Source organism: Ammospiza caudacuta, chromosome 8 (genome assembly GCF_027887145.1).
Source record: "Ammospiza caudacuta isolate bAmmCau1 chromosome 8, bAmmCau1.pri, whole genome shotgun sequence".
Classification (NCBI taxonomy): Eukaryota; Metazoa; Chordata; class Aves; order Passeriformes; family Passerellidae; genus Ammospiza; species Ammospiza caudacuta.
Window position 1 is genome coordinate 29,183,694 of NC_080600.1, and position 24,841 is coordinate 29,208,534.

Genomic DNA, 24,841 nt, shown 5'->3' on the forward strand with positions numbered 1-24,841 from the left:
GGCCTGAAGCTGAACTGAGCTGTTTGGTCCTGACAGGGACCTGCTGCAGTGACTGCAGGAGGTGGGGAGACCCTTTGCCTGCAGAACTTGTGCATTTCACACACACAGCCTTGGGGCGAGCCCACCGAGCCGCTGAGCACCCCAGTGGGGCAAGGAAGCACCCAGTACTGTTCCTGCTTATTTTTAAAGTGCAAACTTCTGGGCAAATGCCCAGGAATTCAAAGCTGGGTGCAAAAGTAATGAAAAATTAAAGTTCCTTTGTGAGACAGTAATGCTGGGATCTTTTCTATACCAATAGTAGATGAAACTCAGAGTTTTTCAAAAGGGTTACATTAGATACTATAATAGCTGTCTTAAGAAATATGGAAACAATGGGTGTTAATACAGAATCTGATGGAGATGAGCAGTTGTATACTGACAGTTGCACTTGATTGATCTGAAAATACAAAGTATTTCCACATTTTGGCAAATTCTAAACCAATCTATTTTGTCTGTCCTATCAGGGCAGATAAGCATGACGCTATAGACCAGCAGTGGTTCAGATACCTGGTGCTGTGGAGCAGAGAGGTACTTAGAGGGCTTTTGTGCTCTTGCATGAGGAGTTCAGGGCTGTACAGAATTGATCAGGAAGACAGGTGGCAACATGGGACTGAATAGGAATGAGACACATGAATGAAGCAGATTTGCACTGAGTGTGAGTTCTTGCTCTCTCCAGCCTGGCCACAGGCCTGGGAAAAGAGATTCCCAGGGCCAACCATCCACTGCCAGCATGTCATGAATTACTGATAAAATTCATTTGCTGTTGCACTTGTGTCTGGTGCCAGCCTCTGGCCAAGAGTGACATCATTTTGTCTGTGATCAACATCAAAGAAAGGGAAGGGAGGCCTAGGAAACCCACATAAATCTGAAGGAAAGCAAACAAAGATGTGTCATCAACTCTGGAGATGGCACCGTCAGGAGCAAAGTTTTATTACCACTTGTTTGGGAGGACCTGTGCAGCTTTTTCATGGCTCCTCCACATGAGTAATGCGGTTGTCCTGGGTCCCTGACAGTGGAAAAAGAATAATTATATTGCAATGTCACATATTTCCCCCCTCTTCAGCGGTAGAGCTAAAAAGCAACAGGAAGTTCTCCGGCTCTGAGAACCATATTTTTGTCATTCTTTCTTTGGGGAGCTGCTGTTTGTATCAGAGCTCCCAGATTTGTGACATGCCATCAATGGGGGCTTCCTCTGGTTTTCATTTGCTTCCTTACAGATGCAGAACTTGGGGCGCCTTCACAGGCAAGCCTGAGGAATGAGTCTGCGGTGGGAGGGATGGTGCCTGCAGAATGGTTTCTTAAAATGGACTCCAAAGACTCAGGCTGTTATCCTTGGGTGACCTGGCAGGGACTGAGCTCCCTCATAGCTGATGAACACGTGATATGATTGTTGTTGGGAAAACTGCAGCTGCAGGATAATGGCCTGAAATGTTTTACTGGGGCAGATTCTTCTCTGTTAACATTCTTCTTTACTTTTAACTCAAAAACCTTCTTAAGATTTTTTTTTTTTGTTTTTAATTTTAACTCTTATTTTGGCTTTATGGTTTCATGCAACAAACCAGATATATTTTTTAACTCTCCAGATCTCTCCAGTGCCTCCAGAGGATGCATGTTGACTCACAGACATTTTTTTCCTCTTTTAAGTTAATTCTGCCTTTTTTTTTTCCCCAGCACATTAAGCTATAAACAAGTGATGAAGAAATCCATATTTTAAAAATAGATGGAGACGGTCAGGGCATGTGTTCTGCTACTCATGCAGAAAAGAGGAGCATCTGGTTTGAAGAGAAGGCTTCACTGGCTCCAGCAGCAATTTATAGTCATGGAGCTGTCAGCTTGCACCTGCCCTACAGGCAGTAAAGGACACAGGGAAAAGGATTTTTAAAATTATTTTTCACTTAGAGCTAGCCAATAGAATTCATTCTGGTGGCCCAAAGATTCTTTAAATGGCCAAATTAAAACCTGTTGTGACTACACTGAGGTACAGCAGCTAGTGTGTATTTTTTTGGCACTTGCCTTTAATTGATAATACCTGGTTTGTAGGCTGGAAATGTGACTTAGAAGGCATGAGAAAAAGGAATTTGACTGTGGTGCCCCAGTTCCTTCAGCCTCACTAAACAAGTCTCAGTTCTGCAGGAGAGAGGATCTGACCTGTGTCTTTTCCCTGCCAGACCTCTTGCACCTCTCTTCCTCTCCCTGTGCCCATACCTGCTCCCTACGCCTGATGTCTGAACCCAAGACTCAGTGTCTGTGCCAATACCTTTCACTTGGAGAGATTTCCTGCTAGAGAGAAAAAGGAGCCCAAAATATCAACCTATAGGAGAAAAATCCTTATCAGTGGAGCAGGTTTTTCTCTCTGTGAAGAACACAGCTAAAAAGCTTTCCACAATGCCATTGGATGCAATGATGGAACAAAAGGAGCAAACTGGGGTCTGGAACAGGAGTAAAGTTTTAGTTGAGTCCGGGTTCATAATCAATATTGAACTTTGCAGGTAAAGATATCAAGAATGCAATTCTCATCCTGTCAGAATTCCAGAGAGGATTTAAATCAGCTATCTTAGATTGATGCAAATTATTAAAAACTCAGATGATTTGTAGAATACAACTTCTGAATTTCTGGACTTCTGAAATATCAAAGTAACTAGGTGGCAATCTTCTGTTTTGGTATAGTTCAAACATAATACTACGCAGTCTGTATAAAGACATAAAAAAGGTTCAGAAATTCATGTCAATACTATTTAAATGCTTTAGCTTGTAAAAAGAATGTAGTTCAAGTAAATTACTATCTCCATTAAATGTTCCAATTAAGTCCAAATGAAAGTCTGATTTCAGAATTATTTACTCTCTCTGAAACATATTCCAGCAAAGCATGTCTCTTTTGATAAAATGGCATTTCCTAATGAAACAACACTCATATTTTTCACTATTTTATCTTTTCTGCTTGTTGACCTGCTCATTTTTAATCTCAAATCATAAATTCCTCTTTAAGGGAAGTTTTCTTCCCTACAGTCTGTTGGAGACAAGTGGCAATTAACTTTCTGTAGTAAAATGTAAAGTCTCTTGTAAAGTCTCTTTAGTCATGTATTTCATGCAAAATGGGACTTTTCAGAAGAGATTTCAAGCAAGAGATATCACCCATGAAAAAAATGCAGTCATGTGCCAGGAATACAGAGATAGAATCCCAAAAGTAAAGAAAAACAAGCAGTGAAAGTCCTGCAGAAGCATCATTTCACTTTGTCCTGGGAAGGAAAACCCCCAACACACTGTTTCCTCTCTTAACTAAGAGGGGCAAGGATTAATTGGCACTTGAAAAAGCAATAATTTAAACAAGTGGAATGCCAGCAATGCTTACTTTTAGGGGAAAGTTTATAATGCTTATATCCCGTCTGCTTTACTTTAATTAAATGTAAAATACTTTCAAATAAACTATATTTAGTGGAGTAGAGATACATATCCGCTGGCACCTTTTTCTCCAAGTTCTCGTCCTGGTTGCTGTATAATTCCATACTTTTTATGTTGTGCAATTTTAGTGTTTGCTCTATCCTACTTTGCTCTCGGGGGCTGGATTTCATGTACAAATAGTGCAGTAACTTTGCTCCTCTGGAAAGGAATAGTGGTGAGATTGAAAAGGTCAAATCTGTATCCCACAGGCTTGTTTTGCTGTAGCTATATCTTTTTTCAAAGTTCACATTGTTCTTCATCAGAGAGCACTAAACCCCATGCACTGGATGCCAACACAAAAGTGACGTGTTCATGGTTATGTTCTTTGTCAAAGATAATAATAGAAAATGTAACTGGTTGACCCGCAGTAACTGACTGGAAGTCACACTTCTGCCCTCAAGATTATTTACAGATCTTATTTATTATGTTTGGGTTCAACAGATACCAATGTGCTTTTCTGATAGATCTTGGGGAGGCCTGGAATAAGGCAAGGCTCTCCCAGCAGTGAAGGGAACTCTCAAGGTGCCTGTCAGTGGTGACAAGGCTGTCACGCCAGAAAGCCTCTGGGTCATCAGGCTAGGAAGGAACAAGCTCCAGACTTGAAGGTGCCCTCAATGACACCAGAGGACAGGTGCATGAACTGCAGGTTGGAGAAGATCTCAGTAAGTTTATCAAGTGCCATCATCTACCCACGTGAATGAAGCCTTTGCAACTGGCTCTGCTTTATTCCAGAGTCACTTTAGTTTAAAAACCATAGAAACCTGATGTCTGTATTCAGCAGTTGGAACCCATGAGTGGAAATGTTTTGCAATTGGGCAGTGGGGAAAACTTTGTTGGCTTTTTTCTTCTTCTTCTTCTTCTTCTTCTCTTTTGCACAACTTGGTTAAAATACTGCTCTAAACCACTGGTGACAGCTCATCACTCGAGTACTGAGAAAAGCAGATGGTTCGATGCTCTTGGTAGACACACATTCCTGACACGCTTGCTCTGAGCCTGGCCCTTTGTGAGTTTGCCTCCTGAGCATGTGATGCACACCCAGATCCACAGTTTCTCAGTGTGCTGTTGCCTGCAGCAACAGGCACCCTGAAGGGTCTTTCCCAGAGAATTTGACTCTTCACAGCAGCAGAGGAGACTGGTAGCATGTCCATACTGCGAGAGTATACAAGCTGCTGATGAGAACTGGATTGAGTTCTTTGCTAGCATCTCCACATTCACCTAATGGGTAACATGCAGGATCCTATATGAGTATGCAGCAAAGCCAAAAGTATTCTGTGGTCAAAAAGGATGGTTAGAAAGTCAGACTGTCCTTAAACCTTTTATCCAGTTGTCTGTATTATGGGAAACTCTTTGTATTTAAAAGAAAAAGAGAGGTGAGTATCTCTTTTGGTATCCTGGAAGCCTTATCATCTCTGTAAGGAGAAAAACCAGAACAGCTTTGAAAGGCAGCAATTGTTTATTTCATTCTCTTCAGAGAGCTGTTAAATCTCCATACCCAGAGAGGTTAGTCCCTTAGGCTTTCATCTGGCTATTTTGATGAATTAGCAAAGTCACTGGCAGATGCTGGCTGTGAGGTAAACACCAAAACTCCTCCTCTGTCCCGACCTCTCCACTGCTGTGCTGTGCTCCCCAGGTGCTCTGCACCCTAAGTTGGAGAGGTTTTTTTTATCTCTCTTGTCAGATTTGCACCTCTGATATCTGAATATTATGTCAGGTTTTAATAGAAGTTGTGGCTTCAGGTAGAGATCTAAACAATCCAAGGGCTTCTGGAGGAGACTAAGGCAAGAGAAGAGGTGCCTTAGATACCCCAAAAGAAACATGTGGGTTTAGCTTGTGGGATTTTTTTCCCTTGTGACAGTTTGAAGAAGAAGAGCACAGCCATTTGTTGGATATCTTCAGATAAGTGGCGTAGGATGTCCTTGGAGTGGCCTGAGAAAAGGGATAAGGAAGAAATCAAAGTCTTGAGAGTCTTTGCAGAAGTGTAGGAAGTGACTTTTGGTTCATTCACATAATCCATCAGTGAGGAAACTGAGGCAAATTCCACATCAGATGAATAAAGAATGATCTTCCAGTGCTCAAAAGGAAGATGTTAATAGAAGAGGAGGACAACAGACAGCAGGTGGGCATGCCAGTCTTCTATCATAGACATGCCTGTGCTGGGAAAATGGAGAGCCTTGGGCCTTCATTTTGGTGATTCTTCTAGCATAAGATTGATATTTTCTCTTTTGAGAGAGATTTAGGCCAGGTAATGTCCAGCTTAGTTCTTGCCAGCTCTCTGTGGCTCTGCTGCTGCAGATGGGCACGTAGGGTACATGTCTCTTGCCCTTTAGAAATATGTTGCCCAGAGAAGCCAAAATATAACTAACAAGAAAAAAATGCTCTGCACAATAAAACAGAATGCCATAAAAGTGTCAGCGCTTCCAAACCTTCCCCTGGTGGGTCACAGCAGAAATATCCATCGTTCCTCTGGGGTGTATCTCTGCCATCTGCTTCTCATTCACTTTCCTCCTCTTGTCACCCCTTGGAAGGATTCTGGAAAGGAGGGCTTGGCACCCATTGCCAGTAGATTTGCATCTTTCATTTTAATTTGAAGGGTTCCCTCCTCTGAGAGAAAAGCTGGCATTATCCAGTGACACAAGTTTAAAAAGGAAAACAAAGGAATTCACCCAGTTCTGCTGCAATTCTCATTGATTTCTGAGATTCAGGTGAAAGGCAAGCCAGAGGTTTTCCACTTGATGGCTGAGAAGAGTTTCTTCCCAGGGTCAAGTGGGAAACTTCTGTCTCTGTGGCTCATTTGTTTCCAAGCTGGCCTGGCCTGACCTGGCCCTGTGCTGGAGCTGGGACAGGTCCTAGTGCTTATGGACGTGACCTGGTTCTTCAAGGCAGCTGTGGAAGTGTGAGGGCTATTTCAGGACTACAGATTACAACACTCCAAAATCCTTACTCATCCCCATTGCTGGAGCAGGGGCTCCCTCACTGCTTCATGTCAGTTTGGTTCACCAGTTGCCACAAGAGATTGGTACCTGAAAAAGCCCTGGGGTGGGAAAGGATGGGTTGATGTAGCTTAGGCAAACTTGAGCCCCACACTCAGGAGAGGCAGAGAGAGCTTTTGGTGTTGGGGTTTTCTCACCTGCCTTTGTCCCAGACTAGTCTGGGAGATCTCTTTCTCATCACTGACAATACTGTCAGCCTACTGCCCTAGATGCATCCCCTCCTAGCCTTTCAGCTGACCAGAAGAGGGGATTTCTGCCAGAAGAGGTCAGTCCAAGAAATCCTCCTTTTTCACGACCCATCCTGTCACTTTTCTGACCCCAGAACAAATGGGCATTATCTTCCAGCTGGATCCTGCCTTTGCAATTTGCTGTCACATTCTGGGGGCAAGGTGGAGTGTGCGTGTGAGGATTGATAAATCCCAGCACTGCCTGCAGTTACACAAGGTCTTCCTGTGCTGCTGCCTACACAACCTTTGTGATTAGAGAGACGACGAGGACGTGCTCACAATACAGTCAAATGTCATCAGCCTTGCCATGGCTCCTGCAGCCCATCCATGCATCTGCAGGAGCATGGCAAGGAAGGAGGACGTAACCACACGTCTGCAGCCCAACCCTGGCTGTCTGCTCCTGACAAGGCAGAAACTTTTAAGGACAACTTTTAGGTGTGGTATTAATGCAGCCTTAGATTGCCGCTTTCTTTGTCTCCAGGATGCATGAGAGCATTTAGATTTAGCTCAGCATGGAGCTCAGCAGTGTCTCCTGTGGAGCCAGGCAGCCATCCTCCCCCAAGAGAGCTTCTCCCTGTGCATATGCCAACAGCTTCCAGCAGGAAAATGGGAGGGAATGGAGATACAAAGTCTGCCTAGAGCAAGGAGGAAGGAGCACAAAGGAGGAAAAAGGGAGGGAACAGATGCCAACCATGAGCCCCCACAGCTCCTCTCCAACGTGCCGTGATGAGCCCCCATGGCACATGCTGCACTCCTGCTCTCAAGGGAGCTCGAGAGGGAAGCCAATCTCTCCTACAAATACCCTCCATTCTGGCCTTCCCAGAAGCTGGAGATTGGTCTCGAACAGATGTCAAGAGGCCAGGCTGGCAAAACAGAACCCTCCCTCTGCTGTAGAAGGACCGATTTTTGCTTTCTGATCCCAGAAGTTCTGGGTTTCCCATAACTACCTTGCAAGGAAATTAACTCTAACAACTGACAAGTGGTTAATTAAGGCCTTGTGCCTCATTACTGGTCTCTCTGGTGAGCATAAGGGTGTTATGCAGCTGAGTAAGTGCCACTCATGCGCACTGAGAAGCCAGAGCAATCTTTAACACATCCAGCAGGAAAGATGTGTTTTACAGCTATCAGAAGGTTTTGGCTTCCCCTGCTGCCTGTGAAACAGACAAGAACCCCTTTCTCCACCTGCCTCAGAAGAGGGAACAGTTTGGGATGCTTCAAGCACTGCAAGTTGCAAGCTACAGCTCTACCCTGCAGCTGAAGTGCAGTTAGCAAAGGACCTGAAACAGTTTGTTCAGCCTTGCTGCAAATAAACCCCCTCCCTCCCTCCCCTTCTGAGATTTTCTTTTTAGAGCTAGGGAAAAATGCACTGAAGGAAAAGAGAATTCTTGGCAAGATCTGCAACTGGCTGCCAACCAGAATCTGAGCTGCAGCAAGGTGACCAGTTTGAAACCAGACTGTCCCACACGGAGGGCAGCACTCGCCGAGTCCTCTGGGATTGCATTCAAGTGGCAGGCAGGGTAGGCTCACCAGATGATGCCAATTAGCATAGCTCAGCATTGCCCCTCCTAGTAAGTGCCAGGAAATCTGTCCCTTATTGTCTGAGCAGCCAAATGCACACACACACACACACACACACACACACACACACAAACACACAAGTTCTTTGGGAGGACTGCTGTTGATGACAGGTCTGAAGGTCTGAATGCTTGGTGCAGAATCTTTGTGCCCAGTAGACTTCTGTGGTGTTTTCTGAGATATTAATTTATGTGTTTGTTTCTTTGCTTCTATGAAAAAGTTCAAGGACTTTTTACCTTGGGCAAACAAAAAGAGATGATGTTATCAGCCCATGTTTGCATCATACTTTCGTGTGGCTATGTTTCTTTTTGCAAACAAACTGTTTCTATGTCTGAGTCACCTGCCTTCAGTTTGGATACCACAGTACACAGTGTCTGGACAAATATTTAGACCTGTAAGGTAAAGACACAGGCCCCAGTATCCCAGTTTGTGCCCAGCCATTGGGCTATCTTTGCTGTCATGCAGCTCCAATCCTTCATTCCAATGCTCACATTTTGGATGAAAAAGTAATTAATGCATCTAAATATTCAGCAGAGAAACTAGTAATCGCATTAAGCCATTGATGATGCAATTTGCTTTCTGGCATATAAGCAGTGGAGGCTGCTACAAGAGGCTTTATGGGTCAAGATGTGTTGCTGAGATTTCAGAGCTTCTCTCACTAGAAAACTGAGGAAATGCTTGAATTTGCAATGGGACTTGCAGGTGAGAAATTGTTTTTTATTGTGAAGTTGCTGGGAACAGTCACAATCTATCAAGGTCATGAGCAAAGCAGAGACCTGGCCCTCAAAAATAATTACTCCACTCCTAAGTCTACTAGTGCCTGAAGTTCTTCTGACTTCTGACCGCAGTTTCCTCATCTGGGACATCAGAACTCTGTTCCTCACCTCCTTGTAAAGCCCTCTAAGATCTACCCATGTCAAGCACTACAGCTTAACTTAGTACCAGCAATATTTTCACTCCCAAGTGATATATTCAACTCAAATATTTGTATATGTTCAAAAATAATATATTTGAATTTCACAAGCTACATTTTTTCTATGAATGGTAAAAGAAAAAAAACCTAGTTCGAACATAGTTTATTTCTGCTAAACATTTAACTATATGCAAAATACTATAGTAATTGCAGCATTAATTACCTGTCTGAAAGTATTAATTCCCTTTAAAACCAGATGTGAGCATCTAGACTTAGACTGGGTTTTGTGGACTCTCAACAAATATGAAAATGGTATTAAATTTAGCATTGCTGTTTACAGGGATTTTATGGAGGAAAAGGAAAAATGCCTCTTTTCTTTAAGTTGATACTGAGGATCAATTTCAGGCATTTTTTTTTCTCTTGACTTCTTCTCTGCGCTATTTTCCTTTGTGCAATATGGCAATATCCAAAATACTGAACATAATAGTGATTGCTGCTTTGTGCAGCATTTGGTCTCTGGGCAAACCAGGAATATTAGAAATTGGTCATCCAATAAAGCCAAGGGACAGAACTTGGGTAAAGCTTTTCTTCCTTATTTTAGTTGAGTCCTGGTGACACTCAAGTGCTATTAAAACCAGTCCCAAGGGTCTTACAGGAAAAGGAGCAGTAAAAAAGAGCAGACTCTGAGATTTTTTGAGCGAGTGAATTTCTGTGCTTGTTTGGAGTTTCTAACTGTTCCAGTCTGTAACCATTGCTCATGGGAGGAAAAGCTTTGAGTGTTAACTTTTATGGAAGTGAAGGGAAAAAGAGAAAAAACCCCTTTTGCTTACTGGGTAAAATTCTTCTTCCTCTTCTCCCTTCTCCCCAGTCAGGACAAAATGCAGACTATAATTTCTAATGAAATCAGGAAGGGGGTAATAGTTCCTGGAAGAGGAAGAGAGAGATTGTGAGGAGATCCCTGCCAATGGTGTTCTGTTACTACAGAGAGAGCAATGAACAGCCCAAGGAAAGCACTTTGTGGGACAGATTCCTTTGGCTTAATCTGATTGGATTTTGTTTTCTCATTGGGTGACAAATTTTTTCACTTTCTTGCTCTGAAACGTGCTTCTACCGTGGATTTTAAAGCTGTTCTGTCACAAACAGAACATTCTGTCCCCTATTGCATGCCTGTGGAATGAAACGCCCTCCTGTCCCCTTTTCTCTCCCTGCTGAGGTGCTCTGTGGGGTATATTGCCAGGAAGTGGCAGCACTTCCTCAGAAATGTTAATGATACCAATCAAAGCCTTGTTTTCAGGCCCCACACTGAGCCCTGGAAATTCTGGGAGTTAAATAATAGAGATGCCACCGCTAAAGATCAGAAGAAGCATCTGGGAGGGGCTGCAGTGAGGACAGCAGCATGATCCATGTAGCTCTCTCTTTGTAGTCCCTGAGTGCTCTGACTCCCAGCACTTCTAGTAAGTGATGCTGGAGCATTTCACCTTGTCAGCAGACTCCACTGACATCCCTACATCACTGCCCACCAGCAGACAGCCTCAACCGTTTCTTTTTCAGTTTAGTGGCCAGGACCTGCAGCATGATGAGGAAAATGCAGATCCTAGCCCCTGTTGTTTTGCTGCAGTGCTATTTATTGCAGTGGCTGGTTTGAATTTGTAGAGAGCCCAGAGGGTGCTCAGTCCTGGACCATTGTGTCCCAGATGCTGGAGAAATGCTAGAGGAAAAAAGACAGAGCAGGCCTCAAAGGGTTTATGGCTGAAGCAAAAAACAGGGCTAAGATGTTCTATAGATAGATGGGGAGTAAGCACAAACCAGAGAGCTACATGTTGGATGTTGCTCAACGTCCTACTTGGGAGGATGTGATACTCACAAGGATAAAACAAAAGCCATTGGAAGAGCTAAAAGTGGAGTCTGGATACCCTCACTCCTTCTTTTGCTTTAATTCCAAAGTGAATTTCCTCCCTTTCTTACATCCTAGAATTTCTGTCACCCATACTGATTGGCTTATCTGAAACCATGGGGATTTTCAGTTCAACTGGAGCCATTTCCCTACGTCAACATCTTGTGGAATATTCCTGGCCCATTCCGGTGGCTCCTAGGGTGACAAAGCATCCTTTTCCCAAATGTTTGCAATTGATCCCCATGTACATGAAAACATACAGAGGTCACAAGGCACCCCATGAGCCAGGTTCTCTACTGGGCTTTCTGGTAGCCACAGGCATGAGAGGGAATCCCTCCATCCATGTTAGAACACACTGCAAGATGTAGGCAATTCCTGGGACAGTAGGAAAATAGCATGTTGTGAGAGGGGGGCAAGAAGATGAAAATGAGCAAATAAATGTAGTGATGAGGATTTGTGTGCTGTGAACAGGCAGGGTTTGAGCCCTGAGCTAACAACACACAGTCCAGTGGGGCACAGACCTGTACTGCTGGGGGATTCTGCAACTGGTGTGACTGGGGTGACAGTGTGCTGAGCTGCTCAGGGAAGGCAGGGTGATGAGGAGGAAGGCTTCACTCCAGCACATGCGTGCAGTGCACACACACACACTCACACTCAAACTCACACTCACACAGAGTCACTGCCCAGAGCTTTGAAAGGATTAGAGACTCATGATTGTTCCATTAATTGAAGTACAGGAGAGGGAGGTGTGTGTGCAGGAGCAGGGATGGGAGGGAGAGCAGAAATAACACAGTGCATTAATAAGATAAGAACTAGACAAGGACAAATAATGTATCGCTACACCCCAGAGACAAAAGGGCAGCTTCCAGAAGGCTGAGGCTTACACTCTAATCATCTTGACTTTGTAATGTTATACAAGTAGAGGCATATTCTGTGGCTTGGGAGACTTTGCTGAGTAAAACCCTGCAAGCCACAGAAAAATGCTTAAGCAGCCTTTTAAAGCCTGGCAATGATCCAGCTCTCTCCCCTTCCCTGTACCCCCCTTCCTCTACCTCCACCCCACTGCTGTAACCCAGCCAGAGAAGCAGGAAAACCCTTGAGACAGGCAATCTTTATTGGTGACGATATAAAAAGCTTTTAAAGACAATGGGAGGATTAAAGCGTTAGGGTCAGTTGCTACATTCTTGTAAGTGATGAGGGTGCAACAAAATATTTAAGCTCCCATGTAGCCAAAGGCTTTGGATTCAGTGAGAAAAAAGGGGAGCTGTTGGGAGGGAAAGGCTTCTGTCTGCAAGATTTGACTTGGCTCCTGATGTGATGGGGCTTGGCCCTTGCCTGCTTTCCCCCAGCTCCTGGTAAAGGTGGGGAGAGGATGGAGTGCAGGGTCAGGCAGTGATGAGCAGCATTTTGATGGGCCGTGACCTTGGCACTCAAAGGCCATCTTGCAGCAACCCTCACTCCCAAATGTCACGCCAGTGCTCCTGATCTCAACATGCTGCTCTTGCTGCTGCTGCTGCTATTTCAGGAGACGGCAGCCCCCTCTACATTTGCCTGGAGCCACCAGCCTGTAATTTGAAACAGCAAAATCCATTCTGGTTGAACTTCCCACTTCAGGATAAGGCAGGAACTGTTCTCTCTCAGCTGCACAGTCACTCAGCACTTCCCCAGCTCTTATCTGCAGCACCCCAGCTCTCAGCTCCTTAGGATAAGTGCAGAACAGGGAGCTCCTGACTGAACCAGCAGCTCCCCCTGCCCTGACATCGATTAAAGCCTGCTCAGATCCCAGGGCTGATGTACACCTCCCTCCTGCTGTCACTGGCACTGCTGGAGGGAACCATTGCCAAGGACAGGCAAGTTTAATCCTATGAGGTAGAACTGTAAACTTCTGGGAAAATAAAAAGGTCCAGGTATACGCTGAACTGGGCAGGATATGTGCAGAGCTGGCTGGAGAACAGAAACTGGAAAGAAAAGCCTGATGTGGTTCTTCAGCCCAACTCTGATGCAGAGTGAGTCTGGCAGGACTGAAACCCCCCAAATGGTGGTCATCCCAGATGAGTTTCCCCATGGTTCCTGATACCAGTGTTGCTGCAAGCCAGGGTTCTCACAGCTAGCAGAGTTTCCCATGTCTGCGGAAAAGGCTTTTCTGAAAGGTTACTTTTGCTAATGCTCTGAAGATCCTCTTGGTAAATCCATGAGGGGAGGAAAAGAAGACACAGCATAGCTTTGAAATTGTGAATAGGGCTGTAATCAGGGAAAGCAGGTCACAGGTATCAGGGACTGGACTGCTGGACTATACAGGCAAAAAGTGTCTGGATCATTTTTTATAATGGTCAAAAAGGCTGTCAAACACTCCATAAAGAGAAAAAGAAAAAAATAAAGAAAGAGAGTCAGAGTCAGACATACTCCATGTAGTTGAAAATTTCTCCAATTTCTCCATGTAGATGAAAATTCTTGAAGACATCTGTGTTTCTTTGGTCAAGAGAAGAGTAGGTGCTGATTTAATCTTGCACAGCTACATTTTCCCTGGTTTCAGGCCCAATGCCCTATTTTCTTAACACCCAAGGATTTCTTGCTCCTGTGGAATACAGCCTGATTATAAGGAAGTAAAAACCACTAGTTCACTAATTTCTCATTGATTTCCAGAGACCTACTGATAATTTAATTGTTTTTTTTTTTTTTTTAATTTTGTAGAAGAGGGAAGGGGCCTTTTCCTGCTTTTGGGCTTTGATTTGTCAAATTGTCAAATTTGATAAATTGTCAAATTTGTCCTTTCTGAGCTTTCATGGTGGTGTAAGTTCTAAGTGCCTGATCTGTGCATAAATCTCCTGTACCAAACTAGATCTTCAGTGCCTACTTTTCTCTTTTTTTTTTTTTTTTTCCATTTGTGGGTTAATGTGCCTTGGAGTTTGCCTCCTTTCCTCCCTTCTTTCCACTCCCCCTCCCCATATTCCTACTGTCAGTTGAGCTAAGAAAACATATTTCTGTTGTCTATTCTTTATTCTTATACTCATAATAAAGTTCATAGATGCTGGCACATTTTCCAGTTATGATTAAGCATTGCAAAGAGCAGGAAGAGGGGTGGGAGCAGTGGAACATCTTAGTTGGGTAGGCTTAAGCAAATATGCAAGCAGTTCTGCATGTTTACACTGCAGGAGGCAAGAAGGAAATCACTTGATGTGCAAAGGACTTGAAGGTGGTGAGGTTTTGGAGGGTTCTCCTGTCCTATGAGGATTTGTTTCAAAGTGTTGGACCCGGTCCCGGAAAAAGTTCTGTGTCTCTTCCACATGAAAGTTATCCTTATAGTAGAAAGCTCTGTGGTTCCAGAGAAACAAAGTTGTCAGATATCTTTCATCTTTTGCTAGTAGCGTTGCTATGGCTGTGATGGCAAAAGAAGATCACTGAGACAAGATTTGTCCGGAGAGGGAGAGGTTTTCCAGTTATAACTAATTCCTGATGCTACATGTCTGACTTTGCAGCCCCAATCCTCCAGGGAGACTTACAAAATACCCTAGAAATCTCTGCTGAAAACAAAAATCCATAATTCTACTGTATATCAAAAATGGTGACTCCAGAAGGGGTTCTTGGTGTGTCACATAGTATGTATGCATAAAATCGTATTTTAACACGCACACTGCCAATATTAAGCCTTTAGTATCTCAAAGGCAATAATTGTGTGCTAGCTGACACACTATGACCAGTGCCAACCTAATCAGTGTTCATTTTGCAAACATCATCTTTTCCTCAGGACATGAAGGTTCCTTTTCCTGAGAGAGGGAAACCTGACTAACATGTGGCAAGGGTTCAGAAAAGCTGCATGCCCCACTGGTGATTGGGAAATCATTGGCATTTCTGAGGGGATGGTCACAGTTTTTATTCCCATCTGTTCAGGTCAATGGCTACTTTGTGCCAGTGTTTCCCAAAAGATAATGGCTAGCACATCCCCAAGATGAACTACTTTAATTTGAAATTTCCAAAACTATGAAGCCATATCCATGTATATTGCTGTGCAACAACCCATCTGATATATGGTGCAGGAATGATTAACTAACACCTTGTTGTTTTCTGCCAGCAGCTTGCATCTCCTGAATGACTATCAAAAATTGAAAATCTTACTAGTGTTTAGTGCTGCATGAGGCTTGCAGTCTGTATGTCCAAATTGTTTCTAATTAGTTGATTATTGGTCAGTGCAAGTTTCAGGTGCAGAAAATCAACATGGAGGCTGCAAACAGCAGTTATTTCTTGTTTCCTGCCCTCAGCTTGGTCTTGAATTAATTCTGGTTTTTGGGATACATTCATCCCCAGTTCAGACACATTGAAATGGTGGGTTCAGGTGTGATTTGGACTGAGAAAGTTTAGATGAAGGTCTTAAAATTTTTGTTTAAAGAGATTTGCAAGTTATACAAGAAAAAAGTGGAATAGCAAAATTCTCATGCCTTTTCTCAACTAGAAAGAAGGCAGGACAGATGAAGACTAACTCAATTTTTTGTAAGATTAGGAGAGGACAACATCCTTCTTTTTGATATGTGAGCTGGGAAGATCAGGACTCAAAACAGAACAAAGAAATAAATCAAGTCATGCAGTATCATTTTTTTGAGTTATTAATTCTTTTATGATCATGGCCATGTCTACAGTTCTAATCCTGGATCCATTCAGAAATTTAAGGACAAACATATCAAGGGGCAAGGAGTACAGAGCCATCATTTTGGTAAGTGACTCACTTCAGGCAAGATGATTTATCGTGCGAAGAGCGTTGTGACACAAACAGCAAGGAATCAGCAGTGAGACATTGCATGTGAAGTGTTTCCATATTTTCTTAGGCTACCAAGTGCTTATGTGCTGGGATCATTCTGTTAACCAGTAGTAGCTAGCAGGGTGAAAATGTGTTGCTATTTTTTAATGGTGTTCCAGAAATCAGACATACTGGTGACTGAGGAATGATAGTTGCATCAGATCCCTTTGAAAAGGTTAGTCTTGCTATTCTTAAGTACTTTATTTTGAGTACCTTTTTTTTTTTTTTTATGTATCTAGCTCCATGCCAGAGGTTCTGAGGCTGTGCATGAAAATACACCACTATGTATAGTACATCTCCACAGATATGTCCCACACTTTCCTTTCTAAGGTCAGCATTGGCAACACACAAAGCCACGGTAGCTGGAGATGGAAAAGAAGCTAATTAGCTCATCTATCTCTTTTGAAGGCTAACTCCTTGCCAAATTTTAGGAATTCAGTCCAATCTAACTGAAATGTTCCAAGCATTTAAGATCTCCTCTTATCTCTTGGGAGACCACTTACAGGTCAAATACATATCAAGAAGCACTATGATAATGTTTAAGCCCCAAATTCCACTTCTTAGCTTTACCTCTTCACTAAGAGCTCTGCTTCCCTGGGCTACCCTAAGTAATTCCTTTCTTTCCTTGACCCTTTCATGCCCTTCACAAGATTAGTGTAGTGCTATTTATAAACTCTTCAAGGCAGAGACTGGATTTTCATTTATCTTAGTGCTAAAGAAAAAACATTGAAATGATCACCACAAATGTCTAGAATTATTAGATTTATCTCTCCAAATATGGTGAGATATTTTTCCCTCCAATAAACTTCTTAATTGAACATTTTATATGAAGGTAATGTAAAATTCAGAAATAATCACTAAGTGGGTCAGTGGAAAGAAACATGATTCCAGCTTCCCAGCTGCTGGCTGTGGATCCTTGTTAGTGCTCAAAGTTTCATTTGGCCTGTCATGAACCATCTTTTCAAACTTCTCACTGCATACTAAGGGCAACAGGATCCCGTGGATCTTCAGATCACTTAGCATGACCTGGAAAGTTACTAACAGTGACAGTCTGGGAATCAGCTTCCATCTGCAGATTTATTATCTGCTCAGCTCCATCACAAGGTCTTGCTTAAACCTGACCTGTTACACACAGCACTCCTGTCTAATTTTCCATCTGCTTTCCATTATTTATCTTCTTGATCCAGCTACCTGCTGCAGCTGGATGCACCCTGAAGTTTCCTGTTCAATAGGTAGCATTTAAAAGGGGAAAATATAGCACTGAGCCTGATGTTTCCTTCCTTTTTTTTTTTCTGGATGTCCATGTCATGCTAAAGCACCTGGAGCTACAGGCACTTGGACACATGAGGGGCTTTTGCTTGAGTCCCTGCCTCTTGCCAGAGGTAAGGCACAATGTAAATGTAATCAATGTCCAGCCAAGCATCTTCAAGCTGGCAACAACTCTGGAGGTGAACCTCCCTTCCTTTTCAAGGGATATTTGAAAGAGTCCTAAAGGGCTAATGATGGCTGCTATTACCAGCCATTTGTCCAGGAGAAAAGAGGAGATGGATGGATGGATGGATGGATGGATGGATGGATGGATGGATGGATGGATGGATGGATGAAGACAAACCAGGTGACTAGCAGTGGAAGAACCCCTCGTATTCTTGGCATGGAAGCATGCACCATGCCCCTCCCAGCTTTCAGTAGTACCTGGAGCATTACTGTCTGCTGGCACAATGAAATGTGGTATATGAGACCTCTGAGGACAGAAAAGCTTTGCCAGTAGGGCTCCTCAGAGAGTTATGGTTTGATTTCCATGTCAGAATCATAATCCCTCATGTGTAATAGTTACTCTATAAATGATTGTAAGGAATGGACCCTTTCTGGTGTCATTATCAGGGTGACTTTTGATCCACAGCCAAGTGGATTGAATCCAGTCCTATTGGATCTGTTGGAATGCTCTTGTGGCACCTGGTTTCTCATTTCAAAGAGAGGGTGCTAGCACACAACTCCTTTTACTTTTTTTTCTGTTTTCTGTATGAACTGTATTTAGAGCTCATGCATAAATGAACTCAGAGAATTAGTCACGGAGCTGGAGGAGTCAGCTTTTTCCTTGCATTCTAATATTTGGATGCTGGAAATACCAGGAGGTGATTAGATTTCATATCTATTTCTCCCTGTGCATAACTTGCTGCAGTATCAAAAGCAGTTATGGGGAAATGCACAGTCTTACAAATACCAGGAATGAGTTATTTTACTTGTGTTTGCCCAAATCCGTCTATTTCTGGCCTCATTTTCTTCCCTTATGGGAGTTCTTTAGGAATCAGGAAGTTCAGTCCTCAGAGAAATGTACTGAATTACAATTTTGTATGGGAAAGATGCACATGGGGGTTAATTAGAGATAACACAGTCTTTTGTTTTTCTGGTAGCACCTTTTTCAGCCCTATAGAGACAGAGAAACCATAGTTCATCACCTCCTGCACCACTGCTGAATGCATGGCCTTCAGCAGCAAACTCCAGAGAAGCAACACCATACGAAGACTCCACCTGAGGTGCAACTGCAGGAGACACCATTATCACACTCTGTCCAGCAGCAAGAAAGCATATTAAAATAAAAATTGCTATGAATTAACACCAGAGTTGAGCCTGAGACACAAGGACTAAATAGCCTTGTGCAGGGCTAAGCTACAACTGCAGAGACAGAGGCACATATTATAAAGCTTTTTATGAATTCAGGAAAAGCTGCTTGGAGAATTTCCCAAAAAGTGATAATTATTATTTTAATATGTAGATTTATCCAAATTAATAAATTTGGAGAAAAAGAGCTGGTTTTGACTATGCTCTGCATTTGAAAGTGAAAAATACTTTTGGGATTGTGTTGAAATATCTCATTCCAGCATTTTCAAAATGAAAAGGAGGTGGGAGGTTTTTTGATCAAAACTACTCTCTGGCTAAGCTGTTTTTATATATTAAAGAAAAACAAGGTTTAAATTGGAGTAGAACCAACTTCAAAATGTTTCAACCGATTCCATGTGAATATTTCTTAAATAATAGTATTTTGAACATGAGAATTTTGGCTTTGTCCTTATTTAGAGTGGGAGGGAAAAAATTAGAAATCTTGAGAGTTTTGAGGAAAGAAAATTCCATATGTACTCTGCTTACAGACAGCATGGAAATGAAATGCTTCTAAAATCTGTCTTGCAAAATGGTCAAAAATGATCAAACATTGCTTTAAAAACACAGACCACCACTGGAGAAATACATACTGGATTTTTGTATAGCATTCAACCTATAAAAGCCTTAGTGTGATGCTGAAGCAGCTTGCCCAGATAGTAAACAATACTAAAAGTAGTTAAGTTACTAATATTTAATTTACTTTTAGATCAAAATACTCCATCGGTGTCTGGATAAACAGCGGCCATTTATTCAATGACAGAAAACCATTTGCTGCCATTATTTGTGAGACTGTTTACATGAGCAATCTGTAAACAACAGGTGAGGGTACAAGGTATGCTTTGGGTGACTTTTCCACCTCCTCTTCTGTTGGGATCACTGCCCTGGACAAGCAATGCCTCCAATTTCTGAGTCACAGCACAGTGCTCTCCAGATGCCTTCAACTCAAGTCTTTTATTCCAATTTATTGAGATTTTATTTTAGAGACTTTATGGCAGCAGTTCAGGGAGTCTTAACAATGCATCTAGTGAGGATTTTAGTCCTGTTCCCAGAACACCCTCCCAGTCCCCTGACAGAGGCCCTTAGGATTTTGTGCAAGGTCATGCCAGAGCTACCCAACATCTGTAGCACTGTGAATTAATGCACTGAGCCCAGACAGTTGAAGCAGAGAAGTTGCTTTTTCTAGACCAGCCTGGACAGATGGAAGAGCAAGGACACCTTTGTAAAAGGGAGACTGCACTCCCCAGGCTTTTACTCCAGGCAATTTTTCTCTTTCTCTGGTCTCTGGGGTATCACAGCAGGACGAAAAACCTGCCTGTTCTAGGCTGGGATGAGACATCAACAAGAGAATAATCTCTTACCATGGCTTTTCAGGGAGCCCACCTGAGGGACTGAGCCTTCATGCCTAACCTTGGATCCATTAGTGTATTATGAAATAAAGCTGAACAACATAAACCTTTTTCAGCCATGCTGCCATCAAAGGGCTCTGTTCAGCCAGTCTTTCTGTTACTTTCTTCTTTCACCTCTCCTCAGAGAGCTCTCTAGAAACATGTAGGCTCAGTCTGACAATATCATATCATACTGAATGCTACAAAACTCCAGAGAACTTTGGGAGAAACACATGTCCTGGCTATTCTAACTGAACTGAGACTTTGGGGTTGAATCTCCCTCCTTAGAGGAAGGAGAAATTTATCATTAACTGCAACAGGGAAACCAAAGCCTTGGCCATGGGGAGAGAAAAGATATCTGTCCACAGGGATTACATCCTGGAAAATTGTGACTTTCAGAGAAATTATCAGAGATTTGTTGCCACCACATCTGTGTTAGGGTCTTTGTGGTCAAAAAGCTTAGATTCTGATGGAGATAAATACAAAGTCCAAGGAAAAGGGGGAAATGGTATTATCATAGTAGAAATGATACTGAAACATCAATTTCCCATTTGGGGGTTCAGACTGGACTTTTTCTTAAAGGAAAGAAGAAATAAGGTTTCACAGTCTTTGTAACTTCCATTCACAACCCTGTGGGGCTGCAGAAGGACACTTGTGAGCAGGGTGCTCATCACCTTGTGTTAAAAAGGCAGTGGAGGTGGAGGCTGTGCCAAAATAAATGGTAAGACCTGCATGGTTATAGTACTCTGACCACACCAGATGATGCAGCCACCTGTGCTGTTTTCTTACAGTGCCACTGGGATACCTGTGGGAAACCTCATAAATGTTGCTGGAAGATTTTGGCCTAGATGGATAATTTTGGCTTTTATCAGACATAGAACTAAAGTGAAATAAACTGAGGAATGACTTAGTGAGAAACTTTAATAGGAGCACAGGCAAGATTTTCTTGTTGAAGAATCAAATTTGCAATGGAAGCATGAACGTTAGCAAGCAGTATGGGATCAAAGAAATCTCCAGCACTCCACACAACTCACCCATTTGTTATGTCACTGTATGGGTAAGGAAACCCCAGCCTATGAAAACAGGGAAGATTCTGATTAGAAATAGGTACTGGCACTTGGGTTCTATAAGAAAGGATGAGCCTTTGAGTTCTTCAAATGCCAGGCCATTGTTCTGTGTTGCAATTTGCTTTGGAATCAGTTGATTCTTGCTAGCCTGGCAATATTATAAATGAATTATGTGAGAAAAAGAAAACAGGAGAAAAAGAAAATTTGGACCTGCTGTTTGGTTGATTATGAAACTGGCCTTATCCCACTGAAATGAGTGAATTTACTGGCACTTGGCAAAATGCAAATCTGGCAACTTACACCATCACGTGTCTCAGCACCCACAGGTTCCTGCATCACAAATACACATGGGAACAGTGACAATAAATTGGGAGACTTTCCAGATGAATTGTATCTTCCTCTGAAAGCTAGGAGATTTACTCTAGAAAAAGTACAAGTATCAATTAATATCATATCATATATCATATTATATATCATAATCTTATCAATCGGTTTTGTTTACTTGTACTGCAAATCTTTTTATGATTTTATAATTAAGAAACATCTGAATCCTCAAAGTTTCTAGGACAAACTTTCCACTAGTGATAGCAAACAGCCTAATTGAGTCAGGATATCAGAAAACAAGGTAATTTCTTGTGCTGGGAACAGGACAAGAGTCACAAGAGTCTGTGATATTAAAGCAGGGAGATCTCATGACTGAGGGTGAGTTGGAACAGAGCCCTTGCAAGATCTTTCTGAGCTTAAATTGTTCTGTGTTTCTGTGATCCTAAAAATTCAAGTACCATGAATCCTTTGTAGCTCCTGTACTTTTATTTCATTGCTCTGTTGCTCTTACTGCAGTCCACCTTGCTCAGAGACTGATGATGAAAGAGATGCTGAAAGTACTTTCTTGCTGAAGTACAAGGAATTGAAGAGAGGAAAAAACGCCTCTCTGTGATCCTCAAAGTCAGATGCAATTGCAGTAGGAGACATTTGAGCCCAAAACTGTGCAGCTATCAGTTTGTAGCTGCTTCCTTGCTGGAACCCCAGGCACCCCAGGGATGGAGCTGAAGGAATAGCTTCTAGCCCTTTCCATTTCAGAGCTGTGCTGCTGCAAGAGTTGATGAATAGCCTTCATTGTGGACACTCCTTCCCTGCTGTGGCTCCCACCCTTGTCTCAACATTCCCATCTGGATATAAATCTTGCTTTTCCCTGTCCCCTTCCCCCACTCTCCTCATCTTCTCCCCCTGCAGCCCCCTCCAGAGCTCTCCCTCCCCCTTATCCTCCATGGAAAGCTGGAAAGCTGATAAATAAATCTTACCTGCCTCGCTGACCAGGGTGATAGTCACCCAATCCATAACTACTACATGATTTCCTTTGCCAAATGCTGGAAAATGAAAAACACACTGTCCTTTTGAACAGATCAGCATCTGTGTACATATAGAACAGTTATTATGGGACTACCAGCATATCTGTTTTGGGGTCTCTAGATTTGCACCATGTCCTGATCCAGGCAAAAGCTTTCATTGAACATGATTTACAATTTACTGAGGGACACACTGTTGACTCAGGCCATTACTATTATTTTGTAGATATTCCCTGATCTCTGCCAAAAGAAAAAAATCCAGGAGAGAAACTGCTTTAATTGAAGCTACATTAACCTTTCCAACTTTGCCACCAAACTGTAAACCATTTAAAATATGAGCTTCAGATAGAGTCTTAACCAAATTTTCGGGTTTTTTTTCACTGCAGACATGCAGGAGGTATTGGAACAGCAAAGGATAGATTGTGGTCTTTGAGTCAAATTTTTGAACTTGCCCTGAAAATTGCATCTACCCTGTATTTTTTGATCATATCTATAGCAAGTGAAAAGAGCACATCTCTGATATCCTGATGCAAAGATCAGAGCCAGGTTTTGAAGTTCCAGGCCAGTATCTGGTGATGTGTGTTAGTTAAATAATTGAAGAGAATTAAAGAAAAATTGAACCTGTGAAGGGCCATGATGTGGAAAAAGTGTAAGCTGGAAAAGGACATTTATGTTGCATCATTTCCTAACGGTGAGAGATGCCAGGCTGCAGAACAGTCTCTGGAGATAAGTGGTGTATGAGGTATTGGTTGGGCTATTTTAAAAGTTGACTGAACACTAGCATGGTGGAAAGAGACCACATTTCTTCTCACTGATAGCTCCTGGTACAGTGAATTACGTGCTCACATACAGCTTATAACAACTCCTGTTCCAGGAAACAGGGTTAGTGTGTACTTAGGAAATGAACAAATTGCAACAATTTGTGATTCCACATCAGTGGTGTTCTGCATCATATGAGAACCTGGCTTACACAGTCCTGAAATCTGCTTCCACTTGCAGAGAGATAACAGAGGAAAGTACAGCCAAAGGGAATATGCTGGTCTACACGTCTAACTGGAATCTGGCCTTGGGCCTTTCTTCTAATTATGTGACATTCAAATGTAGTGAGGCAAAGTGGAACAGTTGAACCTTGCTTTTATTCAGGGACCCACCAAGGGCAACTTTCATCAATGTCTGTGACAGGGAGACTGGCAGAGCCAAAGAGATTTCAATTCCAACTAGACTTGATCATCCACTGCAAGTGTCTCTCTTCTCCATAAAGAAGGAATATGGGACAATTACACTCCCAGTCTGGAAGCTGAGGCGGGTTAAATGAGCATGAGTGAAAATTCTGTGCAAATTTGCTTTCCAGTGTAATGACATTTCACCTCCATCTGGCCCCAGCTATCCAGAATGAGCTTTTCACAACAGTTCTTTGCTCAGCACTGTGCACATTTTTTAAAATTTTTGGTTTCAATCAGAATTTATTTAGAAAGACAGAGGTGTGGTACACATACAGCATCAGAAGCTGAGTGGATACACTGAGACAGTGACTGAGCTCAGCACAGCAGCCCAGGCAGCCACGCTGCTGCACACCACCCGAGGACTGGGTCCAATTTAACAGGACAATATTTCCCTGGTTTGGGAGACAAGGAAGAGGGAGTGTGATTTTAGCTTTCGTTCCCTGGTGGATGTATGGAAACAGGCTGTACTTTTCTGGAATGTGTGGGATCTTTAGCATGGTGACTTGCGACGTGATCTGGAGCAGGCAGAGGAGTGCGTGCATGAGGGAGCGCACACACACACACACACACACACACACACACACACACACACCTCAGCAGCTGGGCAGCCTGCCCACCCTGCACTTGATGCTGCAAGTCACGATGATTAGCAGAGTTTCCTCCTGCAGCCTGCGGGATAGCAGCGAGATCAGCATATACAGACACACCTCTGGTGTGAGTGGAACAGTATTTACTTTGTTCTGACCAGGCCCTTACAAGAGCTCTGCTGTGACAGCTGACAAAAGGAGGGAGAAGGAAATCATTAATAAAAAGTGATGCTTTGAGGTGAAAGTGTCAGGAATGCAAAAGAATAATAGTTTGTGAATGCAGCCGTAAGGAAATAATGTGCAACGTAGTTTCTGTGTCCTTTCCTGGTTAGACTAGCAGGCATTTTATTTCTGCCCTTAAGGCCCAGGATGTGATCTCAGTTGTGCTCTTACACTCTGGATTAACCCCTCAGCAGTCAGGCAAAGTCACTGGAGTTGCTTGAGGCTTATACAGCACCAAAGGACACTGAGATTTATTTCCCCATCTCTTTCCTCACGTCCCCTTGGTAGTTACCTGACATCTGTCTTTAACACCTCCACATGAAGAAAACCAGCTCCTTCCATCAGCTACACTTTCCATCAAACCTACTGGTCCAGCAAGGGAGCTGTACATACAGTTGTTTGAATGTATCCTGCCTCAAAATGCAGGAGCCCACTCAACATTTGAGGTCTGGCCATTTTTCTGGGGCCTGAGGAAGGGTTACATCTGC